Raw genomic sequence first — 20,000 nt, 5'->3', positions numbered from 1 at the left:
TATGCATTTTTTGGCTGGTGCCACTTATACTCCGGTGCCACTTATAGTCCGGAAAATACGGTAGTTACGTTACCTCGTTACTGCCCTGGAAAACTAACGTGTTACGTAAAATAAATGCGTGATGCTGACTGAGCTTTATTTATCTTTTATGTTGACAGATTTCCACAACTCAATGCCATTCAATAAACACGCGTCCTGTTCTCAAGCAATGAAAAACATCACTAAAACAAAATGAGTGAATCAAAGTGCGACAATTTACAACAACAGAACGCGCTTGTTTTAGGCCTGTTGTTTTTTCAAATCGAACTCACCACATCGCTGTTACACTACTATTTACTCTTCAGCTACAAAATAGTGGTTATAATGAAGGAGAAGGAGTTTTTCAAAAGGTGCATCTGAAAAAATTGCGGCAGGGAGATGAGCCCTAATCAAAACTAACATGTAACTGATTTGAAAAAGTAACTTTGGGAGTACTAGATTAACGGTACATGGGTTCACAAAACTAACACATTACATTGCTTACATGATTGTGTAAACCTTATTTCCTTTTCATTCATTGTCTGTTTAAAAGGACAAATCTGATGCGATGAGGACAAACACATTGGTGCGTACAGACTGGTGCAGAGTGGGGGGAAAAATATTGTTGTCAAATAGTCTCTAAATGTTCAATATTGGACAAATATCGTTATCTGGGGAAACCATCTTATGTCACCAAGGATCCACCCCTGTTTCCATAAGTTTATACTGCCTTACAGTTGCCAAATTTCACTCTAGCCATAACATTTAACATTATATAACAAGCAGTGACAAAAACAGAAACTAACAAACATATAAGACACAAGGGAACATGTGCCTGTGGGAAAACTGCCTTGACCTCATGGTTCATAGTGTTTCAAACGTGATTAAAGCTCGATAACTGTGGATAGTCATGTTAGGAAGTGAATCCCTTTGAATCTACACACTCCAAAAAACAAATTATTTGCAGTGGCCACCCCGGTAGTGAAGATTTGAAAGGACATAAGTGCCCTCTTGAAAATGTCAGCGATATCGTCGGATGAAACGCAGCACATTCTAAAAAAAAGAAAAAGAAAAAGGCCCCTGACACTGGGCCCTGTCACACGCTAAAGCTAGCCATTGTGTTTACATTTTTTTACACAGTTTGGAATCCCCTTCTGCTGAATTACCTACGGCCCATGTCATGCGCTCTGTTGACGGCGTGGGGGGCCTCCAGGCTTACACTAACCCCTGCCATTATCATCATGTCTGCTGCGTTGTGCCACCAATTGTCTCCATGTTTTCAACCTGACTTCTCCATCTCCGTTTTGCACATCCTACACATTTCGAAACGCACACATGTACAAAACACAACGCATACTTTGCTGCTGTTATCCAACACGGGCACGTCCTTATATGGAAGAAGCAGAGGATTGCATCAGCAGCGCTTCCATCGGGAATCAGTTGGGGGGGAAAAAACGCGCTCGAGATCAATGTGGAGAGAGGGGGAGGAGAAAAAGGAAAATAAGGAGCAAACACGTGAGCAATTGAAGTGATGCGAAGCGAAAAAGAGATTTCTAAAAGGGAGGGAGGAGATGGGAGACTCCACTTGCAGGGATTTCCTTGCCGCGATGTCGTCCCTCGTTCGTTTGTGTGTGTTTTTTCTTCATCGTAACATAATCTCTCCATGCATATTCCTACTTGTTGGTCCCACCGCCGCAGCGACACACTCTGAGGTATGATATAGTGCCGTAATATATTCAAGACCTTTCGAAAGAGATTGACTGTCGCCAAGCTGACGCCGACGAGAGGGATGAGGAGATGGGGGAAGGAGAGGAGAGGGAGATGGGATGGGGGGAGGGATGGATGGAGGCATTGCAGAGGCGCTACTGATGCAGATGCAACATAATGCAGTGGTGCTGTGGAGAGGCTGAAGCACACGGGGCAAGGGCGGCTGAGGGGAGGGAGGGGAGTCCCACGGGAGGGAGGGGAAGCAGCTAAATATTTGGACTGCTCCTGCTGACCTTGGAGCCTGTAAAATATGACGGCAGGTTAACGTGCAATGAAAAATGGAAAGGAAACACGCTATAGAGTCCGTCCGTTCTGGTGCCAAATAAGGGAGCACGAATGTTTTTGATACCATGATTTGTATCTGTTGAAGATTTACTTGGCAGGAGGCAACTTTACCGTGCTGAAGCTGAAATGTGTCAATCCCAGAGTCAGAAAAAAGATCAAACATTCTCATAGAAGTTGGTGTTGTGAATAAACAAAGTCCATGAGATGCCGGGAGACGAGGCCCAATGTATGTGATGTACCTTTTACCTGCTTCCTCCCAAAGACGTGGATAAACTGTTCCAAAACGATGAATGTGCACCTCAGAGAAGAGTTGAGCGGCCCCCGAAATGTGTTCAATACTGTATCATTGTGTTGCATAGCTTTGTCCATTCCACGTCATTTTGAATTATCAATGAAAAAAGTACAATTGATCCATTTTGAGGTAGGATTAGTAAAGGGTTAGTGTTATTTTATGTATTTTTCTAACCGCTGAGGCTGAAAGACTTTAGCTGCTTAGTTGATTAATCGTTTGATGATGTCTTAGTCGACCAACATTTTGTCTACTATTTATTTTACTGAAATTAAAAGGATTTGGCGGCATATTGTGAGGTTGTTCTGACTTCCTTACATATGAATATCTACCGTAGTTTACATTTCGATACAAATAGTATTCTTCCACGAAATCTTGGCCTCACGAGTGCAGATTTGGTCAGATCATTTGAGAGCTTTTAGTCGACAAATCGAGGCACAGAGCAAGTCTTTAGTCGACTACAGCACTTTAAGTGTGTTTAAGAGTGTTTCAAATCATTAACATACAAATGTATATATGTCTAAGAATGACTGAGAAAACATTTCAAACAATGTGGACTCGAACAGACCTAAAAATTATCTTCAAATATGCAAAAAAGATACAATGCCCTTGGTGCAGTCCATATTTATTGGAAAAATAACACGGTTCTCACTTTATTTTGGTTAAAAGTTCTTTAAAGAGGGTTAGGATTAGAAGACAGAACACATGTCACTTATTCATATACCTAAAATAAATGATCATTTGTTCATGTATCATATGTGGCATTACATTTTCTCATTATAAAAGTTGCTTATGAAATGTTGGACAGAACTTCCTTTCCCATTCTATAACCACAGGCACAGTACAGTGACTTTAACAATCCATTACGATTATATTCTTCTTCACTAAATGAGTTCTCCCTGTTTCTTTTTTACCCAAAGCTAATTTCTTGCTGGGAACAAACGTCAATTCTCTTGTACTATCGTCTGTTCTGAAGTTAGCTCAAATCATGTTCTTGCTCAGTAGAAATATAAAATTCCTCCTGATATCGTACACAGGCGTGAAAACTGGGCTGCGGTTTGCTGCGGGAAACACAGTTATCCCGTGTAGCTCGGTCTTGCGCAAACGTTACATAATATGATTTCTTGCCGACTGGGTTGACATCAGATCCAGCACAGCACGGCGTGGACTTAGGCTCCAGTATGTACATGCACGTGCCCGCCTGGCCGCTCAATTATTCATGGCCAATATATGAGCCGTGCCGGTGAGCGGAGCACAATTGGCCCGCGTGCACATCGACACCGAAGAAGAAGTCTTTATGAATAGGCGGCTTTTGGTAATGTAGCCAAAGCCGTTGCGCGGATGCAACTTTCAGAGGTAATCGAGTTTCAGCTCATTTGGGACCACAGTCAGACCGTGACACTCATTGTGCTGTTAAACGGTCCAGGTGGAGCTTCAGAATATTTTTTTTTGGGGGGGAGTACTGTCTGTCCAGTTGGCTTGTGTTTGCAGGTTCATTTCTACGTCTAAACCAGAGCTTCTCAAAGTATGGGGCGCACCCGATAGGGGGGGCGCGAGATGTTTGGAGAAATGTGTGCACATTACGAGTGACCGACGTGTTTTGAGCAACAGAAAAACGCTCAGTGCCAACACGGGGTTCATGTCTAAGTATGAGAGTATCACACGTTTACCGCGGCTTTAGAATGAGTCGCGGTGTTGGCTTCTTGTGCATTAAGCGCTCGCTCCTCTGTCTCACCGCTCACTTCTGTCCATTCACACTTATATCCTGGTTCCCTTCGCACTTGTCTCCTCCCTTCACTTTTTGTGTCTTAGTTTTAAACTCGCTCGACGTCTATTAGGCTATATAAACTGTATCTAAAGAATATGTGTGCATTTGTTTCCTTTACGCTTTGATCCCATGTGCTTTTCGTGTTGAATGTGAAACATGAACGCAGCGGTCTGAGTCAGCTCGTAGAACGCAGCCTGTCTGTGACGTTGGGTAGTAAAAGTGATCTGCACTGTCCCACTGCAAACAGAGTGATCTGCACTGTCCCACTGCAGACGGGTGAGTGATCTGCACTGTCCCACTGCAGACGGGTGAGTGATCTGCACTGTCCCACTGCAGACGGGTGAGTGATCTGCACTGTCCCACTGCAGACGGGTGAGTGATCTGCACTGTCCCACTGCAGACGGGTGAGTGATCTGCACTGTCCCACTGCAGACGGGTGAGTGATCTGCACTGTCCCACTGCAGACGGGTGAGTGATCTGCACTGTCCCACTGCAGACGGGTGAGTGATCTGCACTGTCCCACTGCAGACGGGTGAGTGATCTGCCCTCGTCTGCACAGGAAAAGAGAGGCTCATATTCTTAGAGCAATGAGACTCTATGTGTTGAGCAATTCTTCATATCTTCAAAGCACAAACCAAAGAAGGACACATTTTATCCCCGTTCAGTCTTTCTTTTAGATCTATAACTTGTATTTGTAACATTTATTTGTATTTTTTTGATACAGGGTGTCATGGAATCAGACATACACCGATGCTATTCCGTAACACATTGAGAACACAATTCAACTTAGAATATGAAACGACACAGAAATGTCAGACATTTGTATGGCAAGCTTGGGAGAAAACGCGGGGCTGCGTCAGCCAGGCCGTTGTAAGGAGCCTGGCTGACCCTCCTGCGTCTCACCCCGTTTTTTCCCATGCTGGTTGGTTTTATTAGATATTCTGGAATAGGCGGGTCACATTTCTCATTGGTCAGCCTCACATCAAGGCACTTGGTATTTTTCCGTAGAGATCAAGCCTTGGGTAAACATTCTTTGGCCCATCTTTATGATACATTCACAAACAAATGCAGTTTGTCACACACCCGTTCTTCTCTTAGACTAATGATGCAGATAAAGTATCACTATTATGCAGATAAAATACATCACAGAAATATAATCATATATTCACATTTTATCACACAGGGAAAACAATTCAATGAGAGAAACACATAAAACAAACAGTAACACAGACTATCCAGATAAAATTACACTAAATCAATAAGTTGATAAACACACACCTAGACATACAATAAGGAATAAAATCATGCAACCAAGAGCAGTGGCATTGTGGGTAAATCTTTAACAAGTCACTAGTTGTAAAATAATGACTTCACATTAGAAATAGCAGAAAAAGCTTCAGTTGTAGTCATCTGGACTCAGTTAGATTCATTCAATGAGCTTCAGATGACTACAACTGAAGCTTTTTCTACTATGGAACACGCCTGGACGAATGAGGGATTACACCGACATATTCACATTAGAAATTTACTTAGAAACCATGATGCACACTTGGGCAAAACTAATCTAATGTCACAGATTTAGTTTTATTTAACTAATTCAAATATTAAAAACATTTTTAAAATAATGTTTAAAGGTTAAAAAAAAGTTTTTTTTTTTTGTGTACATTTTTGAGGAGTCTCCCTAGTGTTTTACTTCTGGTAATTTGATGATTGGTCTGAAACTATAATATATATTTACAACAGATAATATGCCAAATAAAGTCAAAATGACAAAATAATAAAAACCTGTCATACGCGCACAGTTCAGTTCAGTTAATAGTTACTTATACCCATTGCTAAAATTAAACCCTAACTGCAGAAACTGACAAAATGACTGCTTACTTCTCCTTCAACATCTCCATTTTGTGATTTAATAATTCAATAAAGCTAAGCCTAAAATAATCTGCGCTGTCTTTCGGCTGCCAGGAACAATTCAATTACCCCGACGAGGCGAAGTGACAGGCAGTTTATGCTTAGATCACTTATTTGTTTGGTCGCGTCCTGACCCCTTCAGCGCCTCTGTCTCTGCTCTCCTCGTTCTGTCAGTCCAGTCCACGGTGCAGAGACAGGGACATTTCCAGTGTCCTGTTGTACCCAGCTCCGGGCCATAGTTTATGCATGTGGGGCACAAAGCGAAGGGCTTCACTGCAGAGAAAAGTTACAGGCCTGTGTTAGTGAAACTGCTTGATTTGAGTAGTTTGGACTGAAGATTTACTGACATGCACTAAAAATGAAATGTTGACTATAAATGCTTTCTATGGCTAAAATACCTGAAAACATGCTTCACACGAATAAGCATAAATTCATGTACCATTATTAGAAAAATGTTACTTATATTTTTACTGCGAGAGGACGCCTCGCCGCAGATCTGATCTATAACTTGTGCTGTTTAGATAAGTTTAGCGCCATACTGTGGAACATTTACTCTCCATGGAGATGATATGTGGCGTATTTTGTCATTGTTTTTAATCCAAAATAACTGAAAGTCCAAACATTAACATTTGATATGAACAAAAATAAATAAATGATAATATATTGAAGTGATATTTTGAGTGAGATGGTAAATTTACACTGTGCTTTTGGGTTTGATGGGGGAGGGGCCAGCAACAACAGGACAAATGTGTGCAAACTCAAACTATAGTCTGAAAACGCATGTTTGCTAAATATTTTATACAGGGACACTGTGATGGCCAAAACGGAAATAAAATACATTGACAATATAGGCCTATGATATTTTCCTCCGGGGGGCGCAGTAGCAGATGGCCTGGTTTTGGGCCTCAGCCCGGTGTTTGGGGACTCTTGGGTTATACATTCTGAACAATCAGAAAAATAAATAAATGAAACATGTTGAATTGAAGCCTAAACGACATGTGTACGTTCTCCCCTTTGCAGTGACAGTGTAGATCACAGTGATGTGAGACTCTTCCTTGTGAAAGGTGGTGACAGGGGCCCGTGTGCAGTGCGAGGCGTTGAATCCCAGGACGAGACGGTCAGCCAACAGTCAGCGAGGGCTTATCCACAGCTGTGAGACTGACATGAGGCCAAGAGTGAGAGGAACGCAGGGACCCAGGCCAGAGCGACCAATGAGGTAACACTGTCAGGAGGAACACATCAGCAAAAACCACTGCAATTTAAAAGCCTTTTGTCAGCGACAATTTGAATGTTAAGGTCATCTTACTGTAGAAAAAATGTCTATTAGGGCCATTAGTCCAATACTGAAAAAAATAATCATGCAATATTCCTTTGCATTGTCTCACTAATTATTTAAAAAAAATATTTATTTAATTATTTATTATTCAAATATTTTTTCAAAGCATATGCTAAATAGATATTACCGTAGTAATAATAATAAGAAGGTTAATGTGCTAAAATGTACCTTTAAATGTCTTGTTGAGGTTCAGATATCCATGTGAACGGACCATAAAATTAACCACAAAAGAGCAGAAACATAACTTTATTTCTTGTTTGGAGATTAGTCCAGACCAGTGTTTCTCAAAGTGTGGTAAGTGTACCACTGATGGTACACAAGCTTCTTCTGGTGGGACGCAGACACCTACATTACATGATTGCTCTTCCTTGGGTAATGTCTTACTTAAAAACACTGTAGGAATCATGTCTTCCTATTGAAGACCACCGGTCTAGACGTTTCTGTCTAGGATCTCCAAAACAATAATTGTGATATTATACATTTGATATAGCTTTAATATCCGGCCGTGGCTGCAGAGCCGCAGCGCAGTCAAATGGCCCAGCAGTTTCAGGGACCGCGGCACTGCCATATAGCCTCATGGCTAATCCTAACCCTAACCCTAACCCTAACCTTGACCCTAACCCTAACCCTTACCCTAACCCTAACCTTAACCCTAACCTTGACCCTAACCCTAACCCTAACCCTAACCTTGACCCTAACCCTAACCCTTACCCTAACCCTAACTTTAACCCTAACCCTAACCTTGACCCTAACCCTAACCCTAACCTTGACCCTAACCCTAACCTTAACCCTAACCCTAACCTTGACCCTAACCCTAACCTTGACCCTAACCTTGACCCTAACCCTAACCTTAACCCTAACCTTAACCCTAACCCTAACCCTAACCTTGACCCTAACCCTAACCTTGACCCTAACCCTAACCCTAACCCTGACCCTAACCCTAACCTTGACCCTAACCCTAACCCTAACCCTAACCCTAACCCTGACCCTAACCCTAACCTTGACCCTAACCCTAACCCTGACCCTAACCTTAACCCGGCACGGTCTAAAACGGTGCGGTCAAATAGCGCAGCAGTTTCAGGAGCCACGGCACAAAATAACAGCAGTTTCGGCCGCTCGCTCTGTAGACACTCCCTTAATATCCACTATAGGCTTATAAAATTGAATTGTTTGTCTAGATTTATTTATTTGGTGAAAAGCATCAAGTTAACACAATAGCCTCAAGCTTTCTGAATGATAAAATAAAGTTAATGTGTCAAAAACAGCCAGATAAAAAAAAGTTTGTACTATATAAATAAAAAAAAATTAAAAAAAATTGTCACGATTATTATTTTTCAAGGGGTTCCCAGATTTTATGTGAAATACTTGTTGACCAAACATTGGGAGATACTTTATATTTGTGTGGCTGGCTTACTTTTGGTGAAGATGGCAGATTCCATATTCCACATTATTATGGGAGCTGCGACTGATTGAGGACCACGGTTTGGATTGAACAAAGCACCGGTTCATTCACACTTGAGCTTCAAACCTCTTTTCCTGTTTGACTGGGACATATTTCCTTATAATGACAGTTAAAGTCTATTGGAAGCTTAGTCAAAACCAATTATTCCTTGGTTGGAAGGTTGTGTGGGTCCTTCCCTTATTTACGCCATTATTTATGGCATTATTTATGCCATAAACTTGTAAAAACAGCAACATGTGACAATCATCCATTTTCAAAAAACTCACTCGACTCTGGGCTCCACAGAGAGGGGCCACATGGTTCAGGAAATGAACCCAAGACTCCTCGCTTTAGAAGAGAGTGCAAGGCATTCTTCCCACACGCCACTTTCAACTGAAGTATGATTCTAAAAATAATCCAAAATACTTGTTTTTCACTGGTTTAGACAACAATTTTTGAAGCCATATTATGTTGAATTGACATTCTCATAGTTGTATTTTGATTGATTTTTGTCTGTTTGATAATTCTGTTTCGTCCCACATTTGAAGCTTGAGTGCTCTGAAAATCGCTGTTTTCACCTACCCCCCTAGCTCCAACTTTTTTAACTTGCTTTTAAATAACCTATTTTGTAGGTTTCAAATATGGCTTGTAGCCATTTTTCAACAATTAAATTTCCATTTATTTTGTGACGCCCAAAACAAAAAAGTACATTGTAAACTCTCCTGCTTGTTATGGTTCTCTCATTTTTGAAAAGACAGGACAGTACCAGAGATGTTGTTTTTGGAACATACTTCCGCCAGAAGTATGTTCCAAAAACATCCATTTATGTTGTCAGGGGTTTTGAAGCCTAAATACATCGTTCTGAAATTGAGTGGGATGACTACATATGTTAATTTAACCTACATTTATGTACATAGTAAGCCTATTTTTAGTTTTTTATTCTTTATCTTATAGCCCATTTGTATTCTTTTCCTATAGCAGATTTTAATCGTTTTACTTTTTCACTTATATCGGTTGTTTTATCATTGTTTTATGTTGCACTGAATCACCAAAGCAAGTTCCTGTGTTTGTGAAGTCTGTTCATTGGCAATAAACCTTTTCTGATTCTGATGATGGTTTCAAACAGTCTGCAGTGCATTGTTGATTTCTGTGCAACAGGACAATCCCAGAACACATGGACAACAGTCTCTATTATCAAATTGTTGTAGACATATTACAGTTTTACAGTGAACAAAATGCAAAATAATTATTTTCTTATGTTATAGTTTATCAGGACGGTGCTCCACACATCAGATTCTGTGCCAGGTGCGTAGGAAAAAAGGCATACGTGACACTAACTGTAATAGGGAAAGAAATCCCGCACACGGTGTTACCTGCAAATAAAAATGTATTAGTAAAGACTAAAGAGGCAACGTTTCGGCAACTGGGCCTTCCATTTGCCTGACGAAGGCCCAGTTGCCAAAACATTGCCTCTTTACTAATACATTTTTATTTGCAAGTAAGACGGTGTGCGACCGTCTTTTCCTTATGTTATAGTTTAAAACTGATATAAAAAGCATAATCTTTTTTTAGAAGTTGGCAGTATATTGAAATTTAAATAATACTGTGAAGATATGCAACATGTAAATATTGAGTCTATCGTTTATGGTAAAAAGAAATGCTACAAAAAGAGTTGATCAAAAACAAAAATGAAAAAAGTTAAACTGTAAACTTTCTACTAAAGGTTGAATAGAGGATTTCTGTCTCATTTCCTCGTGGCGTGGACAGCCGAGTAGTTCTCCCACATGTCAATCATTCCCTGCGTGCTACTGCACACCTGCAGCCTCGTTGCCAGGATAGCGGCATGTTTCCCTGGCTGCACATGCGTGGTTCATATGCCGGTGTGTGTTTAGAGAGTTCCTTCAGTTACAGTACAAAATGATGACAGAGAAAGACTGTGTTCGAGCTCAGAAGAGACAGAAATCTACGGAGACGAGAGATGCGATGTGATCCGTCACGCTAATAAACAAACGCTCGTGTAGCAGCGGAAGGTTTGATGGCAGGCGGCCTCTCGGGAAGAACAGGAGGGTGGGGGTGAGTGTGCACATGCGCATTTTAAAAAAATAACAAAGTTGCTGATTTCTCAAATTGGCAAAAAATCCTCTATTCAACCTTTAAAATTATGAGGTGACATTTCTGCACGTTTGTGGTTCATTTTCCACATTTTACATTGGTTTGAGCCTCGACTCATATAAAAATATTTTGGACAATGATTTTTGTCGATATCCTTCACTTGTGACGTCTTCTTTAATGACACACATTCACTTTAAACACACCACACTGCGCTCACACGTGATAAAGACATCGCCACTCTCACGTTTACGTCACAGAGGAAACCAGCACATATTCTGCTGCTCTACACGTTTGGAAAAAGAGGCAACAATCGGAAATTCAGAGCAACACTTTGGAAAACATAACAGACACACTCAAGTTCTGAGCCAAGAATGTCTCTGCACTGACGCTGGAGAGAGTTGGAGACGGTGGAAACTGGAGATATAAAAGCTTGCTGATTGGCTGAGGCGAAGGTGTGGCATTTCAGCAGCAGTGAGAGAAGAGAAGAACGTCTATCTGACTGTGGCACAGCAAATGCACATATTGCATTTCAGTTCTGCAAAACCTCTTCAATGAATGCATGTAACAACAGTTCTTCTATCCACAGATACATCGATCAATAACGCTCTTCTCTCGCAAACAAGACGCACTCGAAAAGATTCTGCTCACGTCCATGTAACGGAATACATTTTTCAGCATCGAGGAAGGACGGGCTTCAAAGAAAAGGACTTCAAAGAACACGCCTTCCTAGGAATGATTACTGATGTTAGGAAAAGCCTATCCAACATCAATATTTCACCAAATCACGCGCAGATGCATCGCTGCAACACGCCCACTTCTGCTCCAGTGTGAAATGCGTCCGCGAACCTCCTTTCAACTGTGGCAACCTCTCAAGCCATTCACGTGGAAATCATTGTAATATTTATGAACTCATTAATGCTTTTCCTAGCATCTGGCACAAAAACAAATATCGCATAAGAAGGATCTGTAATGCATTGTGATAACTACGTTTTGATCATTCTTAGTAAAGCATAAACTAATACCTGATTGTTATTTTTAATGAACAAATTGTTTATTAAGAATGATTCAGGATAAGTAAGCTTAGTAAGCCAGATGTTTTTCACACTTTAATAAGTATATTTAAGTAGTTATGAAGTGGTACAGAAAGATATCTTCATATTTTTCTAATACAACACATTTTAACAGTAGGTTTTGAGTTGACATTAACGTGACATTTCTTTTTGCATTGTGTGTGAGGCGCTGCTGACTGACATTTAAAAGAAATCTTGAGTCATTCTATTACATCTACAAATGTCACAAGTCTCATAAGTCTCATGTGCTTCAACTCACAGCAGCAAAACCATCAGCCTCCTCAACCTCCCTCATCTCCTCAACCTCGTTCATCTCCTCAACCTCGTTCATCTCCTCAACCTCGCTCATCTCCTCAGCCTCCTCAGCCTCCCTCGTCTCCTCAGCCTCCTCAACCTCACTCATCTCCTCAGCCTCCTCAACCTCGCTCATCTCCTCAGCCTCCCTCATCTCCTCAGCCTCCCTCATCTCCTCAGCCTCCCTCGTCTCCTCAGCCTCCCTCATCTCCTCAGCCTCCCTCGTCTCCTCAGCCTCTCTCATCTCCTCTGCCTCCCTCGTCTCCTCAGCCTCCCTCGTCTCCTCAGCCTCCCTCGTCTCTTCAGCCTCTCTTATCTCCTCTGCCTCCCTCGTCTCCTCAGCCTCCCTCATCTCCACTGCCTCCCTCATCTCCTTAGCCTCCCTCGTCTCCTCAGCCTCCTCAACCTCGCTCATCTCCTCAGCCTCCCTCGTCTCCTCAGCCTCCCTCATCTCCACTGCCTCCCTCATCTCCTCAGCCTCCCTCGTCTCCTCAGCCTCCTCAACCTCGCTCATCTCCTCAGCCTCCCTCGTCTCCTCAGCCTCCATCATCTCCACTGCCTCCCTCATCTCCTTAGCCTCCCTCGTCTCCTCAGCCTCCTCAACCTCGCTCATCTCCTCAGCCTCCCTCGTCTCCTCAGCCTCCCTCATCTCCACTGCCTCCCTCATCTCCTCAGCCTCCCTCGTCTCCTCAGCCTCCTCAACCTCGCTCATCTCCTCAGCCTCCCTCGTCTCCTCAGCCTCCCTCATCTCCACTGCCTCCCTCATCTCCTCAGCCTCCCTCGTCTCCTCAGCCTCCTCAACCTCGCTCATCTCCTCAGCCTCCCTCATCTCCTCAGCCTCCCTCGTCTCTTCAGCCTCTCTCGTCTCCTCAGCCTCCCTCATCTCCTCAGCCTCCCTCGTCTCCTCAGCCTCCCTCATCTCCACTGCCTCCCTCATCTCCTCAGCCTCCCTCGTCTCCTCAGCCTCCCTCGTCTCCTCAGCCTCCCTCATCTCCACTGCCTCCCTCATCTCCTCAGCCTCCCTCATCTCCTCAGCCTCCCTCGTCTCTTCAGCCTCTCTCGTCTCCTCAGCCTCCCTCATCTCCTCAGCCTCCCTCGTCTCCTCAGCCTCCCTCATCTCCACTGCCTCCCTCATCTCCTCAGCCCCCCTCGTCTCCTCAGCCTCCCTCGTCTGCTTTTCACCACTTTTTTTCCTTTACAAATGCACTGAATGAATCTGAGCAACAAAGTTAATCTATTTGATAAACATTTTATACCTCTCTGGGGTTGTCAAAAAGTCCACACCCACATAATAATCAATATTAAAACAAAGAGCTGCCTAATGCATTCATAGCATACTAATTATTCACCACAATGGGTTTGTAAGAGCTTTTCACAAGCAAGTTTTACCATTGTGATAAAGCTAACAAGTAGAATGCAAACACTTCCTGCTTCACAGGGAACAAAACACGTTATACTTTGTAGCAGTAGACGTACATAGATGATATTAAAATAAATCTGTACTGGGACAAAACAGATTTTACTTTATTCATGAAAAAAAAATCAGCTAAAGACCCTTTAAACAGACATGTTATCCATTTTTTACAGTATTTGTAACAAAGGTTAAAAACTCATTAAAGTCGTTTATTCCCCCAAAAATATGGTTATTTTTTTGAATATTATATTATCCTGTCTAAAATATAATGTTTATTATTATTATTATTAGTAATAGTATTGTTGTTATCGTTGTTATTATTTCATTGTTATTTTATAATTATCATCATCATCATAGTGATATCAGCGCGATATTGAGATGAAGTTTTATCCTTCATATCAAGATCATGTTTGAAATGTCAGAATCGTGACGACGGCTCATTTGCTTTCATGTCTGTCCTGATTGAAACGTTCTTGGATTACCCTCACAGGCCACCGTAGTGCTCTCATTTCCAGCAGAGTTATTAATTACACTCAAAAAGACATCCAAACAGATCTATTTTCTGCTCCTGGTGCAGATGTGTGTGTAAATATGAAAGTGAATGCTAATGCGTGTGCGCATCAGAGCGCACTCCCACGCAGAGCACAGTCGGCAGGTGGGAGGCTGCAGCCGGTCTCTGATTGGCCGCCGGACGACATCCAAACACTGGATACAAGGCTAAAACGGTTTCCCTGGCCCGAGCATGACTCCGGCTCTTCACTTTGTAATAAGGCTCTGATTCAGAATGCACCTGATATAAATAACTGAGCCATCACCTCTGTTTGATGAGCTTCTGCTGTGAAAATTGCACAGGAAGCGTGAGTCACAGAGCGTTTATACAATCTCATATTATTCTGGTTTAATATGGAGGAATACATTTTTAGGAAAGATCTGAGTGGAAGAAAATATAATATTCATTGTGTAAACGTCCAGGGTTAATAGCAAACAACAATGTCAAAGTGTGAAAAACTAACAAATATATATCTAGTTTAAAAGATTTTGAGTTATTGGTTAATTTACTGTAGATTTAAAGCTATGTTTTTATATTTATTTAACATTTTGAGAAAGATGACATCGTTTGTGTTTTTTGTGGTCAGAGAAGATATCATTTTTTCTGATGGAGGGTGTGTTTGTTTCCATGGCGAGGCAATGTTTCGCAGTATGGCATTAAACCTTCTTCTTGCATGTATTCAATGGGCTTTTTGCACAACAGCACTGGGCCAGTCAGCGTTAGTGTCAGTACTTCCTGTCTTTTATTCTATGTCTGTGGGTTTTTCTAAAGTCAATCTCAAAGGAATAAATACTATAACATCAGGCAGTGAACAGAGAAGATGTTAAAGACTTACTTCACCAAAGAACACTGTTTATAAAGGGGTTTATAAAGGGTTTGTGTCTAAGGCATACAAAATTTAAAAATTAAATATATTTAATTTAAAATGAAATAATCTTCACATAAAAATAGCCAGACTGTCTTTCCTTTAAATGTAATTGGTTGCTTATGTAATATTGTAAATTTTAATATTCAATTATACATTTTTTTTGCTTAGAAACACCTTAAAAACATGCATTCTGGAGCGTGGTCGCCTCTCCACAGATCAGATCTTACTGTGGAACATTCAATGCAGTTACAGCTCCATGGAGACCGTCAGATGACAAACCTTTCAGGAAAAAATGTTACGGTGAACGTTTTAAAACAGACATTTCATATTCCAAATGTGTATCGAGTCATCCTCTGTATCATTTTCCCTGTGCCACTGATTTCTCCTGTTCCTTCTCAGAAATATGAGTGAATTATCTCCTACTTATGAGCCTTAAATCCCAGCGGCATTGAAGGAAATGCAGCGGGCATCCTGAACGCCTCCTTTTGTGACTAATAAGTGACTAATCAGACTCTCCTCCACGTTCCTCTCCACAACTAAAAACATGACGATGAGAACACTTTCCTTCCATCATAAACGCACATTTTACACACAAATCCTGCTGCTTTCCACACTCCGATGGGAAAGAGGCCAGTCACCCTCTGAATCAGGGACATCTCTCTTCTAAACTGCAGAGATGTTGTTTTTTTCTTTCCTTTCCCTGCCCTAGATGAAATGTGTTTATTATTCATTATCTAAAAGTGTGATCAAAAGCAGGGTTTCTATTGTGTGAGAGTCTTCATACATGAACAAACTCCCTCGACTGGAGCTTTCTCTCTAATTGCTGGCCGCTGGACTAATGAGGATCCTTGGGTAGAATACAAACAGCAGCCGAGCCTTTAATTAGCGACTCTCTGCTTGTTTTTTTCTTTTTTGCTGCTCTGTAGAGATGAAAAATGGCCCGTCCGACTCTTCGCTGATGACCAGACATATGGAGCCAGAGATGAGGATGAACTCAATGGGGAAGATTGGTGCGAGTCGAGAAGAAATGCATGAAAACAGAGACGCTACACAGATGTGACGTGTGTTTGACCGTGAACTGGAAAAGCACGTGGCCAGTGAAGAAGATGAACTGTTTATGTCATGATGTTGATGTGATTTGATTGGTCGCCTCACCAATGATATGCAAAAGAGGATGTTTAGCGGTCACTGTCTTATACCAGGACTAAACAGGAGGAAGCTCAATTTAAAGTCGGTTTGCCTTTGGTTATTAGCATCTAAAATAAAACACTAAAAGGTTTACACGCTCAACAATGACTTTTAATTAGGCTTTGAAAGAACCTATAAATGTGGTTGATGAGATGGTGTAAGCCCAAATTTGTCATTTTTGAGGGCTAATGCAAAAGGCTATTGGGACAAAAAGAGCGGTTCCAAAGTCTCTCAGATCTTACTGGACTAGCCGAGGTGCCAAGTGATGGATAACAGGTCAGATCTGTAAGAATGCATGTTTTCGAAGCCATTTTAACCTAAGTATTTACTCCATTCATAGGCCACTACAAGCTCCGTTCATTTCTCTGTTTTGAATCCATTTGATCCATCCATTCCTCTCACAACGGGAACAAAGGGTTGGATTTTGAGTGATGAAAACACCTGTACTTTTATTAAAGATTAATTTATGGAAGATCATTTTCTTTCATCAGATTTAATGTTTTAAATGTTTTTTTTTTGTATTTCAATTGCTGAATGTTGCTGTTGAAACTGTTCAGTTTGGTGGTTTGAAAAGCGATGCATTTAAAAGATGAGAAAACCACATAGAAAATGTATCCTGCAAAATTCAATTGCAGATTTTTAAATTTTATTTATGTACTTATTTCATTCTTTTTTTTAGTTATTATGTTTTAAGATTAAACATAAAACACACAAAACAAACAGAACACAAACAGATTCAACAGATTAATTATGATTATAATAGAAAGTCCCATTTGGTCCATCGTTGGCCAGGGGCTAACATTTTGGATACAAATTATTCAAACTTTTTTGTCACGGTTACAAATGGGTTTTGACAATCATGAAAAAGTAAGACCATTGCCATAGCAATTAACAGTTTAAAACTACATATCTCATGTTTTGAAAGGGCAAAATATATCACATAAATAGGAAGATTGAACACATTTTGCACTCGTTTCCCAAAACAAGGGCCAGGTTAAGTAAAAGTGGACATTGACATCGCAGTCATTTGTTACGATAAGATTTATTGCATGTATGGCCTCCTTTTCTCTGTAAACTTATCTGATAAAACGACACGGAAGCAGCCTCAAAGACCACTGCCATCTCATTGGATTTGCTAATTTCCACCATCTGCCGTTTGGGACTGGCACGGTGGATCCTGTGACTAATTAAGTTGTCCAGTCTTTTTTTCTCCTCTCAAATTAAACACATATTTTATGCTATATACTATATACAGGTCATTTAGAGTGCATATACAAGGGAATATACAATCACTGATGTGAATAAAACAACACACAATGCTTAGTTTGATAAATATATGTGTAACCTTTATAAGGCAATAGTGAAGACATTGGGTAACACTTTAGTTTGGGGAATTAATCAATCAATCACATTTTATTTGTCAAGAACAATTTGTACAAAATGCAGTTCAAATTGCATAGTACAGTATAACTCACAATGAATCAATCAAAACATAAAAACACATTAAACTTAAATTTTAAATAGTACAAACCAGATAAAAGTATCTCGTATATATGCACATTCAGCCTGTGTGGGGGGCTATTCCAGACCTTTGCCGGTCCCTGGGGCCCTCAGAGTCCGAGGTGGCTCGTATGGCACTAACATGTCTGAGATGGACTTTGGCGCTAGGACATGGGAGCACAAAGTTAAGACTAAAAGGCGTGAGTGCTCAGATGTTTGAAGCTGAATAAAACCTACTTACCACTTAGTTAGTCATAAACAGTTTCCTATAATAAACTGAAGGATTGCCAGAAATGGAAGTGAAATAGAAATGTAATTACTCAACAATAAACGTGTCAGAAAGATTCCCCGAAATCTCTACAAACTGCTTGAAAACAGCAAGTTTTTGGTATTTTTGGGGGTGGAACCACAATAAAAACAGATTTACAATCTCAAATAAGACAATAAGTTTTAAAAAAGCTATAGAATTAGGTAGTGTTTATCTTGATTTGAGTACATTTTGAGTACATTTTGATATTATTTATTTGTCCTCATTTAATGCTAGAAAATACTTATACTAATACATATTTTAAGTCAAACACAATATTATAAGCTTGTCCATTTTGCCATCTCACTACTCAAATACTCATGACAACATAAGTTCAACATATTTCTCGCACTTTCATCGAGACACACTCACACGGCGACGCCATTAATTGCACAGTTTGGACTTTTCCCGCCGCGTTTTCTCCGCTCAAACTGCCGCACGAGCCTCGACCACAGCTTCTCGTGGTCCTGACTGAAAGCCTCGGGGGCAAACTGGCTCGTAATGGAACAACTCGACTGTATCTGCTTGTGGCGAGCGCGATGTGGACAATGGCGTCTCCGCTCGGCCCTGAGCTAATGCAAGGTCAGAAGCTAAAGTCTCGCGAGCTAAAATTAGCCCTTTCTTCTCTGGCGCGGGGTCGAGTTGCAGCTACGATCTACGACTCCACAGCCAAAACCTGAGCCGCGACCGCCGGCCCCCGAGGAGTGTCCGGTGACCGTCCCGGAGCGCTGCGGCGTGAAGGCGCTGCTCGGACAGGACGGACAACCCAAAGCTCAATTAGCTCAGAGGCGATAGTGATGAATGTATTATTGAGAGAATAAACATTACCATTTAACGAGTATTCCTGATTATTAACGTCCAAAAATTGTCATTCTTGTTTTCCCAGTAAATAATTACATTTTTTCACGTTGTACTGTACTTTTTTTTGATAATTGTTGTTTTAATAATGTTATAGAAGATTTTTAAACACTCTTGTAATTGTAATGGAGTATAATTAAAGCCAAGTATGATTTCAAACAACTTAGTTCAACATTTAATCAATCAGATTTTGTATAAAAGACTGATCTAAAATGCAACTAGAATCGCCTGAAAAAGAGTAATACGTTAAAACTATACGTTGAATAGTATTTTTTATGCCAACTTTATTGTTTTTAAGTTTGGCAGAGAACAACTGTGCAACAAAACAATCACTCTAACTTTATTTTCAGCCTTATCATTGTATTACCAAACTTGTGGACATGGGTTTGACTGATTTGATTTGGGCCCCAAAGTTGTCTTGCAAATCTGTTCTTGAGTCGAGTTTTCCTTCTCCAAATTTTTTTTTTCAAAAAAGCTGAATTTTAAATGCAACAGAATCCAATTCATCCGCATCAGGGTCACGCTCGCCTAATCATCGCAGTCACAGCACTTTGACCCGCACATGAGGGGTGACCGAGCACTTCAGCGGGTCTGTGGGGGTCCGAGGTGGTCTGTGATGGTCCGAGGTGGTCCATGGTGGTCCATCATGGTCCGCGGGGGTCCGTGGTGGTCCCTGGTGGTCCGTGGTGGTCCATCATGGTCCGTGGTGGTCCGTGGTGGTCCGGGATGGTCCATCATGGTCCGTGGTGGTCCGTGGTGGTCCCTGGTGGTCCGCGGTGGTCCATCATGGTCCGTGGTGGTCCATCATGGTCCGCGGTGGTCCGTGGTGGTCCATCATGGTCCGTGGTGGTCCCTGGTGGTCCGCGGTGGTCCATCATGGTCCGCGGTGGTCCGTGGTGGTCCATCATGGTCCCTGGTGGTCCGTGGTGGTCCCTGGTGGTCCGTGGTGGTCCCTGGTGGTCCGTGGTGGTCCATCATGGTCCGCGGTGGTCCGTGGTGGTCCCTGGTGGTCCGCGGTGGTCCA

At 41.5% G+C, this 20,000-nt stretch overlaps 1 protein-coding gene across 1 annotated transcript in view; it reads left to right on the top strand.

The window, feature by feature from the left end:
* Positions 1–20,000, top strand: part of psmc1b (proteasome 26S subunit, ATPase 1b) — a 471,402-nt gene that overhangs the window by 43,877 nt on the left and 407,525 nt on the right. The window lies entirely within an intron of this gene.

This window comes from Eucyclogobius newberryi, unplaced genomic scaffold (genome assembly GCF_026437365.1).
Source record: "Eucyclogobius newberryi isolate DKJ021-1_F unplaced genomic scaffold, fEucNew1.0.hap1 SCAF_1, whole genome shotgun sequence".
Classification (NCBI taxonomy): domain Eukaryota; kingdom Metazoa; phylum Chordata; class Actinopteri; order Gobiiformes; family Gobiidae; genus Eucyclogobius; species Eucyclogobius newberryi.
This window is presented reverse-complemented; position numbering and strand designations above follow the sequence as displayed.